This window comes from Triturus cristatus, chromosome 3_2, assembly GCF_964204655.1.
Source record: "Triturus cristatus chromosome 3_2, aTriCri1.1, whole genome shotgun sequence".
Classification (NCBI taxonomy): domain Eukaryota; kingdom Metazoa; phylum Chordata; class Amphibia; order Caudata; family Salamandridae; genus Triturus; species Triturus cristatus.
The window spans coordinates 421520215-421532459 of NC_140584.1; positions in this window are offsets into that span (position 1 = coordinate 421520215).

The following is a 12245-nucleotide window of genomic DNA, read 5'->3' on the forward strand; positions in this document are numbered from 1 at the left end:
CTTGTAGACATTAACCATAATTCTCCTGAGAAATCATAAGAGAAAACCGTTTTCTCTCAAGGATGAGTCATCAAATCCCAGCAGAATATCTGCATTTTACACTGAGTGAACGAAACTTAGAATACAATTCAGAACAAAAGCACAGGTGCACCACACAACGGAAGTTGATCAATAAGGACAGTTATAAAGTCCATAAACAGAAATGAGAGTTCTTCAATTTTTTCTTTTCATTCCATTTTCATTTCAGGTAGATAAAACACAGAGTCCAGTTCTAATGACTCAACACACAGTACAGCCGACGAGTTTCGCCCTAGTGCAGGACTTCTTCAGGGCTGTTAAATACAAACACATTTTTGTTAAATTGTATTTATGTATAGGATGTCTTATATTTATTGTAAGTGTTGTTCTTATATATGTATATTTATTTGTTTGTATTTAACGGCCCTGAAGAAGTCCTGCACTAGGATGAAACGCTTCTGCTGTACTGTGTGTTGAGTCATTAGAACTGGACTCTGTGTTTTATCTACGTGAAATGAAAATGGAATAAAAAGAAAACATTTAAGAACTCTCTTTTCTGGATATGGACTTTTGTTCTGAATTGTTAGGTTCCAGAGGGTACAAGCACTGTGATGGTGGGTGCCATTCAGTGTGCACACAGATTCCAGCTAGTATAGAAGGGACAAGATTGATGAAGTGATTATAGGTTAGGTGCTGGCAGCTAGAAGGTTCCACTGTTAGGTCTATTTGTTTATGCATAAACTTAGAATACACCACAAATCCTAAAATGAGTATGTCACCATCCATAAATTGTTTACATTGTCAATAACATTTGTTATGACATGCACCGTTTCTTAATGCTCCTTTTGGGAACCCCTAAACAAGGCATTCACTCTAATGCATTTCAATAGAATAAGAATGGTAGAGCCTTATAAAAAAAATCCAACAGGCATGTTTCTTGTAATCTTCTACCTAAATAGCACCATTCAAACACACCATCTACCAAACGATTTTATAAATGTCACTCTAAGTTTTAAGGGTCTGATTTACAATAACAATACTATCTATGGTGAGGGACACTTACTACCCCTTGGTCACTAATTATCTTGAAGTTCCCTCTGCCCCTACCCTAATATAATATTACTTAAAGGGTGCATATCACACAGCAGCATGTGGCTGAAGGTAGAGAAATGTGGGGTGTAGAATGGCTTCTACCATTCTGCCTGCCAAATACCTCTACAACACCTTTCCAATCAGACTACAGAGGCGTGCGCCAGACAGGTATCGTGAAAAATCAAAGGCAAAAGGATAGACTGAGAAATTAGCTTGAGACACAAGGACTATATGAGAAGCCATAGGCACATAGACAGCGTGAGGAGCCCATGGCCTTGTTCTGTGTAAGTAGCCACAGTCACACAGACAGTGTGGCGAGCTATAGTCACATGAGCAGATAGTTTGGGGTCCCATTATGACACAGCCATACCGTAGGAGAAGCTAGAGGCATATGAACAGGCATATATGATGAGCTACAGTGAGATGGACAGACATTTTGAGGAGCTAGATGTACACAGGCAATGAGTCCAATGCATGGCTATGGTACATGGGTATATCATTTGATGTATTTGGGGCAGGGAAAAGATGGTATGAATAGTTAGTGCACATGGGCAGACAGTGTAAGGAGATTATGACGCCTGGTCAGAAAGTGTAAACAGAGACACACACACACCATCAACGTGTTAGGAGCTTGACACAGACAGGAAACCAGTTTAAAGTTGAAGCACATGGTCGAACAGTATAAGGATTTTCAGAGACATGGTCAGTCAGTTTGAAAAGTCTGTGAAGGTGTGTGAAGCGTGCTGCACTTGGGAAGAAAGTGCAAGGCATGTGGTTGTGTATGGACAGACAGCTGAATGTGTGCAGGGCCATGCAAAGATGGGGAAAGTTGCTGAGTACACACAGGCAGTGTCAGGAACTGGGGGGGGGGCACATAGCGTAAAGCGATTGATGCACATGGCCAGGCTTTGTGAGGCATGCTGTGCCACATGAACAGACAGTCTGAGGTATCTGTATCAACTGAAAGCCAGTATGAATAGATTAGTGCAAATAGAGAGTGGCAGCACCTTGGTGCACATAGGCAACGTATGGTGATTGAGACACATGGCAAAAGTTTGGATATACGGAGACCAAATAGGTGGCCCACGGGGTCGGACCTTTGAAGTATGTGTGACCACACGGCTGCCCGCGCCGTTATCCATGAGACACTAGTTGTTCCCCCAATTAGGGCAGAATTTTTCTCGTTCCTGAATAAGGGAGATCAGTATTCTCCCCTTTTATGAAGCACAAAGGTTACAGCTATCTGTCCCTTCAAACATATATATATAGTGAATCACTGTCAATGCCAGGGAGGAAACCTTTTGAGCTCTGATGAAAGCCCGGGACCCTTGAGGCCACAATTTTTGGGCTGAAACATGTTGGCAGATTTTTAGGGTCATAGGACCATTACTGTTTTTTAATATCTACTATGTCCCCCTCACCCCCGAGAATAAAGGATACCTGGGGAACGCAGTAGGATTTCTATCTTTATGTCCCCCTGGCCTACATCTCTTAAGAGCTCCCTGAAATACGGTCGAGCCCACCCTGACCTTTAGGAGTCAGGGTGAACCCGATGATGAAGCATGACACCAATAGTGTGTGTGAGGGTTAAATAACAAAAGGATTTGTTTCCTTTCCGCAATCTGCTATGTTTGCCACGTATAAGGATTTTTTACCTCTAGAGCGTAGTTCTGGATGGATACATGTAGCATGGTGGATTGAGACACATGGTCAGAGTCTGTACTGTGTGTCAGCTTGAAGCTGTTCACAGATAATGTGTTGAGCTTGAAACACATGAACAGACAGTGTAGAAGAAGATTGATCGTGTGGACAGACAGTGAAAGGAGATTGAGATGCGCGATCAGTGTGAGGTGTTTGGATCACACGGAAATACATTATGAGCCACGTATACATAGTGAGGAGCTCTAGGTGCAGGAGCAGTGTAACAAATGTGAGGCACAAGGACAATGTGAAGAGGACTATGGGCTATAAGTTGCATACCAAATACTTCACTACTCACGAACACTTAAACCCATGATGTTAGGAGTGATTGAGCTTATATTAAGCACCGTGTGAACATTATGTGCTGCCACATGATGTATTGACAGTCTTTCATGCTCTGCAAGACTTTAAGTCAGATGAAAAAAGTGTGTGTAGGGTCTCTAAAAGGGGCATGGCCAATGTAGTTATGTGCTTGGCTTAACCACATAAACTAAATGTATGCTTTTCCCATAGTATGCCAACCTACTGGTATTTCGGTGTCTCTCTGAGCTTTCTTATAGCATCCAGATATAAACCCCATAACTGACATAACCTAATACCAGCCCGAACTATTGGCTTTCTCAATGGTTGTCCATGGGCACTCTGAAGAGATGTCAAGTATTAGGATGATCATATATTCTGAACACCTTTTTGACCCTCTGACATGCACTGCGAGAAACTTGTACTGCCTTTAGCCTCAACTCCAGACCTCTCAATCATGGCCTTTATAAAGCCCAGGAGGCAACTCATTACAAACCATGCACTCTACATGAGTAATATGCTGAACGAAAAAAAAAAAAAAAAAAAATCTGAACATCCTGGCAATATCCAACACTCTAATAGATAGCATGATTCAGTATAACGTGAAATATAAATAGGAACTAAATCACTGAAATGGATTAACTTAACATTTATTACATAAATTGTTCAGAAATCGTCAGTTTTCCCCCCAGTAAAATTAAGGACATGAATATAAGTCCCGATAGGGACCGGTTTCATTTTCCGTTCTAAAATACTACCGGGTCTGAGACCCGGAGGGACCTGTCCCACTTAAACCCCTGTTGCTCAATACCTTAGTGATGCCGTTGGTTGCATATGGCATGTTTGAACAGCAAATACACATTTTGAAGAAACACCTCCTCATCGCTGGTTGGTCAGAAAGAAGCATCCAATCGCAGCCTAAAATTGTTCACTTTAAAAACTACTTACTGATAGTTTCTCTTTACTTGGGTTGTGCAGGTTCTACTCACTACCTATTGGTCCTCTCATAACACCCTTAGCTTCACGACAGCAACTAGAAAAGAACTCCAGCAAAGAGCCCCCTCGCAGGTACCATTGGGCATTGCAGAGCCGGCCCAATGAGGAGCTGCCCTATGATGAAGCATGACACCCCTCGGTGTGTGTGAGGGGACTTGCTCCTTATTGGAGCTATACCAGTGCTAGAATGCACCCTAATTCCAGAGCCTGGTAGATACACACTTCCCTTTTCCCATCTCTCTTCTTCCCTCCTCTCCATAAGAACAGCACACTCCTTAGTTTTGCATAAATGGTTGGGGCCTGTATGCTGGACCTTCCAAGCCTCCATCCCTCCTCGTGATATTCAGACTTTCCAGAGTACCATTGACATTGTAAATGTGCCTCACTTAAAATCATTGTACAAAAATGTATCTTTTGAGGATATTCTGTCAGTCTGTCTTGGATCCGACCCTTGCATACTTACCATGAAGACCCCTAACATACAATATAATCAGCTCTTAAATCAGTCTGACTTATTCTAAGCACCTTCCCAAGTGTACAGTGGGGAGGGTGTCCTGGAATAAGACTTCACTCGGTCAATCCAAGGCCATTGCACTTCTTTTAGCGTCAGTGCTTTAAATGGGCTGGTCATGTTAGTTACTGAGGGCTTTTTTTTTATTTTGAGAGGGAGATTACCTACACTTCTCAGCAGAGGTACAGTATATTTTAATTGGTGAGTATTGGCACTTCTCAGAAGTAAGCAGGCACTCTGGTATAAGGTAACTGCACTTAATTTTTCCATTTTAAGGCACATAGGGCCATATTAGCAAGAAACTGCGATAAACATTGCAGAACGCGCTTAGCGCGAAAATAATTATCGCCTGCTATCGCTGGAATATATCGCCATGCTAACGCTGTATTAGCAACAATTAGCGCCATGGCGATGAATAATCCAGCGATAGCAGGAGAAATGGGCTAACCGCTACAAAACCAGCGATGTTGCATGGGGGATGGGGGAAAACCTTGTTGATACGACCCTATGGTCGTATAAGCATGATCCACCCCCACCCCCCCATGTTAAGTATGCACTAGTCCGGTTTTGGGCAGGTGTTAAAAATACAGCGATGACCCCGGTAAGTGCGACTTAAATGTCGCTAACCGGGGCCGGGGCCTCATTGCTAATAGGCGATAGGCCTGTTAGCGGCTGTTTTCCTGGTCTTGTGGTCGGGAACACCTACTTTGCATGTCATTAGCGATAAATATCGCTGACATACAAAGCGGCACCCAACACGGTCGATTTCACGAGAAAGCTGTCGCTAACAGCTGTTAGCGACAGCTTGCTGATAGGGCGATAATAATATCGCCGCTTTAGCGGCAAAAAGTGCCGCTAAAGCGGCGATATTGCCCTTGCTAATATGCCCCGTAGTGTCAGTATATTTCACTCTTTCTGTTTGTCTCTGTCTGTCTGTCTCTGCTTTTTTGTTTATCTGTTCCCCACTTTCTCTCTGACTCTCTTTTGTGACCTGACCTCGTTATTCGTCTTTCTTCCATCAAACCGACTTCTTTCCATCGTCACCAAGCCTTTCGGGCATGCCATTCAGTGACCTCTCTACCACGTCCCTCCCCGCCACATTACAGCAACAAGAGATGGAAAGAGACGCGTCTCAGCCGACAGCCGAACAGTCAATGCGCGGGGAGGCGTTGTGAGAAAATCCGTTGTTGGTCGAATGTTGACTGCGGTTGTATTCTTCGAAGGAGGAGCAGCCATTTCCACCCCTGCACTGTGACGCCCTCTGAGAGGGACCACTTTCTTCCAGAGTTTCATTTGCAACCCTATGAATGGATCACTGTCTTGGCGCAATCTTTTTAAATATTCGATATTCGGCGGATTTAAAAAAGGCGTTAGAAGTATAGATTCAAGAGAGACCGGTGGACTGTTGAACGCCACCGTCGGAAAAAAAAAATCAGGTAGCAAAAAAAAATAAAAACCTGCAGGACACGTGAGTTGTGGGATAAATAAACTCTCCGTGGTGAGGGGTGTCTTTGGACTCAGAAGCTGAGATACCTCGCGAGTGGGCTGTGTAAAGGGGTACTGACTTTATTTTAGTTTTTAAATATATAATAAAATTGCTTATGCATTTTCTGTTTGATGGGTTTCCTGCACTCCTAGCATGGTTTTCTGCGACTGAAACACGACACCCACTCACCGTTTATCTGTTCTTCGTTCATATAATGTGTTTGAAATCAGTTCGATGGCACGCGCCATCACCTTGGTAACCATTGTTGATACCAACGGCTATTTAGATTGTTTTGTCTGTTTTTCCGTTATTTTCCTGAATGTGAGAGTGACTTTTAGACAAGGGGGAAAAACAGAACATGCCAAGTCATGTGTGCCAAATGTTCACCCAAGTCTGTCCTGTGAGCACAGCTGATGGGGATGACGACCCGGAGAAGGTCGGAGTGCTCCCCGTTTGAGGTTTGGGTGCTGTAGGTCTTCCAGTGAGCAGCCAGCATCATCAGCCCACCATTATCACCACAGAGGGCACAGAATGGCCTGGTCCTTTCCACCTGTAGGTTCTGTAAGACACCAGTGTACAGTGCCTGTGAGATGTGCTTCTGTTTTTACTGTTATATCCTAGTTGTAATGTAATAAATTACTCTTTTGTTACTAAACAACACCATTTGCATTGTTGTCTAACAAGGTGCATATGTGCTATGTTGTGTTACGTTATGTGTTTTTGTACAACGCGATCACTCAGAGGGCATCCTGGTGCTGAGCAGGTGCATATATCTACACCCGCCTAGAGCTGGGGGTGTTACTGTTCTTAACTCAACACATGAGTACCTTGACAATAGATATCTTCATGTATGTAGCTGTAGAGTAAATGAATACTTACTTCTATATTGCTTACTTCTATATACTTACCTTCATGATATTTTAGTAGTCAGCATTTTGGCTGCGATATTTTTGAGGCACAGTGTTTTTCCACATGATATTGTGACATACAACCATGTGGAACTTGCTGGCTAGCAGTTCAGTAGACATGACTGGACTTCAATACTGCAGGCATTTGAAAGGATTTAGGTTGTGCTCCAAGGTGTCCAAGATAATGCAAGGTGCAGTCCTGGATTTCTCACATGGACACAACCCATTGAGGAGAACCTTTGTCAACAGCACCAAAGTCTAGTCTATATTTCTTGCTGACATGAAATCTGGGACAGGCAAAGAACAGATGCTCCTATCTATCAGGACTAACACCTCACATGTTCATGTGTGTGACATTTGTATGTGTCTCCTCTGTGTATTAGGATCTTGTTTGCTACATCTCTAAATTAGTGTCTGTAAGTGCTGGAGTATGTGCTGGTTTTCTGTGACACTGTCAAAATGGATCCTGGGAAATGCCCAAAACCACACATGTGGCTGCAAACTGCATCCACTTAGGGAAGAGGGGCTGGCACCACAGACAGTTATCCAAGCATCCAAGACACGGACAATACATATGTTTGGATGCATCCTTCAAATCGGTCTCTTTGCTGTTAAGATACCAACGTCAGGCAAGAAAATAGTTTTGACCTGTGGCAGTTCCTCCATAGGAGCGGAGGAGCTGCCCCCCCCACACACACACACTGATGCAGAGAGAGTGAAATATAAAATGGTAATAAATGATTTTATTACCATTTTATTTTTTACTCTCTGCTGAACGGAGTGTGGGGGCGGGGCCATTGCATCGTTACTGCTGATTGGCAGCAATGAGGAGTGGCCACTTCGGTTTGAAGTGCACACGTAGGTTTGGCTGCTATCTTACTACAGCCAGCCTGACATGCGCAATTCAAACCTCTCAAACCCAGCTGTCTTAGCTGGGTTGGAGAGTAGGCACAGGCCTTCAGTGACTTTCAGAGCTCTGAAACAGCCCGCTCCAGCCAATCCAGATGCTTCACTCATGCTGCTTCATAGCGTAAGAGCAGCGTCTGGATTGGATAGGGTAGTTGGCTGTGTGACGCCACCTCGCGCTCGGAGGAGTCTGGAGCCGGGGACTGGAGAGCATCGAGGGCGTGCTGCAGGATAAGGTAAGTAACTTTTAATTTTTGTTTCTTAGATGTTTATTTTAATGTGTTTTAATGTAATTCTTCAATATATGTGTGTTTTAATGTATGTAGCATCCTACCATATTTTTATGTTACCAACCGCCACTGGTTTAGACGTCCTTGTGTGGGCATCCTACATGCATGTAGTAGATGCTGTCTGTCAGGAATGAAGCAGTGCACCCATTGGATGGGAGATTAATTTTTGAACTCAACTCCCCATGGCCTCCGTAGTAGTGTGGAATTTTATGCTACCAGAATATGTCATTTTAAATGTATATTGCTCCACAAACATAATTGCCAAAATATCGACTATCAAAATATGGTGAAGGTAAGTATATATAGGTAAGTATAGCGTCACTATTTTTAACTCCATTACCTGATCTATATATATATCTTTATATATGTAGATGTGGAGTAAATGTATACTTATCTATATATATTGACCTTCATGATATTTTAGTAGTCATTATTTTGACTGTGATCATTTTGTTGCACAGGGTTTTTCTACATGATATTCTAACATACAACCATGTGGGGCTTGCTGGATAGCAGTTCAGTAGATATGGCTGGACCTCATTACTGCAAGCATTCAGAAGGATGTAGGCTCTGTTCGAAGGCAAAACATGTGATGTTGTGGAGGGATTCCTAACCTACATTGTGGATAGAGAACTAAAAACAGACATTTCCACTAGTATTTCTTCTATGGAGATCAGCAAAAATAACGTTTTCAGGATGCAAGGACTTGCACCCACCTAGGTGGTATGATTAGTTATCAAGTTACCAGTAAATCAAATATGCCAATCATGGATAACCAATCATATTACAATTTACACAGAGAGCAAATGCACTTTAGCACTGATCAGCAGTGGTAAAGTGCCCAGAACCCTTAACCCAAGAGAAAACAGGGTAAAAAAAACAGGAGGTAAAAGGCATAATGTTTGGGGATAAATCTGCAAAAAGGGACAGGTCTAACACAACCCTCTACCAGCCTATTGCCAGAAGAGATCAATCAATACCTTGATGGAATTCCCTGATTAGGGAGATAGAACATGACCCTAGCCCACAACAGCAGTGGCCCATTCCAGTTCCACGCCTTCTTGAACACAGGTGGATTCCTCTATCCATACTCTCACCGCCCACTAAGCTAACCCATGGGGTACCTTTCTCCTCGCCTGCGGACCCCATCTGAGCAGTGCCTTTACTTACTTTGCTCACAGATGTGTCCCAGTAGTCAGGCAGTACCCACATGGCCAACACAATGGTGTGGCACAGTCCTCCCTTAGGGTGTGAATCCTTTCCCCTCCCAGGGACAACTCTGTCCACCAGGACAGCAAGCCTTAGGGACCACTGACAGATGTCAGTGATAAGAGCCAGGCCTCATGCCTCTCAGGACTCTCTAACCTCTGTGGCATCAGAAAATGGGGGCATTAGCCCCAAGTGCCTGGCACTTTTCGTCCAGTCTCCCGACTGCCAGGTCAGGGATGGCTTCCCGACACTGACCCTCCAGCCCAGGGCCTGTACCCTGAGGCTGGACAGGAGATGGGGGTGGAGGTGGGCTTTCCCACACCTTGTCCTCCTCCCAGGGGCCGTGCACCCTCCCACCTGGAGTGCTACCCCCAGAAAACAAACTGGTAGGGGCACTGCTAGCAGCCACCCCATCCTCCAGGTCAAGAGGGACACCCTGAACCTGGCCCTCTGACCCAGGGTCTGTACCCTTAGGCTAGACCTGTGTTTGGTAAGCCAGGACTTCCATGGGGAATACCCACCCCGTCCCAAGGGAAACACACTCCTCATGAGTAGTGCAAAAGTCTGCCTGGTGCAGATCTCTAGCCTCCTGTACACCTGGCAGTGCATGAAGACCCCCCAGACCAGAAAAGGCCTAACTAGGGTCAGTTCTGGGGTGCTCTGACCTCAGAGCTGGCAACCCCTGACTCATCTGTCCTTCCACTGGGGACTGTCTCCCCCTCACCCCTTTCTATGGAGACATGCACCCTCCCAACTGGAGTGGTGCTGCCAGACACCAAAACTGGTGTTACACTTGTTGCAGCAGTCCCCCAGCTCACCTGACACCTTGGGGCCCCCCTCAGGAGATAGCCTTCTGGTACAGACTAGGCCCCCCCTCCTGGTGTTCACTCATGGAATCAACCAGGCGCCGGGACTGCATTTGGGGCACCTTGGGGCTCAGTCTACCCCAATTCCCTCTACTCAGAGACAGGCTATGGGACTCCTCTCCCATCCCACTACAGTGGGACCTATCTGGGTTACTCCACCTCCTCTACCTCACCTGGTTGGGGAAAACCTGAGCCACTTTCTTCAGGATCACTCGCAAAAGCCTCATCAGACCCACTGGAATCAACCAAAAGGTCTGCATCCAGTGCAAGCTCCCTCGAGTCAAAGAATTCGCACTCCTCCGGGTGTTGGCATACTTCTGGAAAACATGGACTAAAATATGCTCTAAAACAATTGAGTCACACAGCCCCTCAGATGTTAACCATGCCAGCTTTCACCTCACCATCCAGTGCCTTGCAAATGTACCTGACATCACCCTCCTGAGACTGGTAAGACAGTGTCTGACTGTCAGGGCACACACTCGACTCCATCTTCACAGCAGGAAACTCCCATCACCTTCAGCCACACCTCTGAATTTCCATGGATGGACCATCGCTGCGTCCACTCCACCTTCAAAACTAACATCACCAGCCAACTTCAAATCAAAATCAGGTGTTTGTTAAGCGCGACTACTTACCCGTAAGGGTCTCAAGGTGCTCGGGGATGTGGGGGGGGGTTTGCAGGTTCCAGTCAAGGAGAGGTTCTGTCGAAGAGCCAGGTTTTGAGGTTTCTTGCGAAGATGGGGAGCGATGTTATCTGTCTGAGGTGGAGCGGAAGGTCGTTCCAGGCTCTGGCCGCGCAGAAGAAGAAGGAGCGGCTTCCCGATCTGGTCTTTCTGGTGCGGGGGACCACGGCGGAGGAGAACTGGGCTGATCGTAGGGTCCTTTGGGGTGCGTGGAATTTGAGTCGGCTATTCAGGTATGCTGGTCCGGTGCCGTGGAGGGCCTTGTGAGCGTGGGTTAGCATCTTGAAGATGACTCTAGCTTTGATGGGGAGCCAGTGGAATGTGCGCAGGTGCTGGAAGATGTGGCAGTGTCTTGGCAGGTTAAGGACCATTCTTGCAGCGGCGTTTTGGATGTTCTGTAGCTTGCAGGTGAGGTTTTTGTTTATTCTGGCATAGAGTGCGTTGCCGTAGTCGAACCTGCTGGTGACCAGGGTGTGAGTGACGGTCTTTTTGTGTTCGAGGGGGATCCATTTGAAGGTCTTACGTAGGAGGCGGAGGGTGTGGAAGCAGGACGAGACAGAGCTGATCTGGCTTGAAATGAGGTGAAAACGACAGAAAAAGTGCAAGAAAGATTGGAGGAAAGACACAGAGGACACAGGAGAGTAAAAGGGGGAGACTGAGATGAGGGTACAAAACGAGTGAAAAACAGAGGAAAGACACAGAAGGAGAGTGAGGGGGACATTGATATGAGGGGAAAACGACAGAAAATGGAGGAAAGACCCAGAAGGAGAGTGAAAGGGGGGGTGGATAGAAGTGAGGGAAAAAACAAGTGAGAAGGAGAGAAAAAGCAGAGCAAGAGAATGGAGACAGAGTTCCACTGGACCACCAGGGATGAGGCGCAGGTGAAACCTGCGGATGGAGGAGGGCCTCGAACACCAACACTCGAGAGTGCAGGGGCTTCCTCACCAGCTCCAGCGCAGGAATTGGAAAAAGATCTCCATCGACCAGCTCACCGCCTCCCTCAGCAGCTCCGAACCCACCGCCGCAGATGGCGACCCAACCACCGCCGCCCGTACCCTACACAACTGGATTACCGACTGCGCCAACACCATTGCCCCCCTAAAGAAAACTTCCAACCCACACACCAAGAAAGCCAGCTGGTTCTCCACCAAACTCCGAGATTCTAGACAAACCTGCAGACGCCTCAAAAAGTTATGGAGGAACTCCAAAACCGCAGCAGACCGTGACAACTTCAAAGCAGCCACCGCCGCCCACCACATACTTATCAGATACTCCAGGA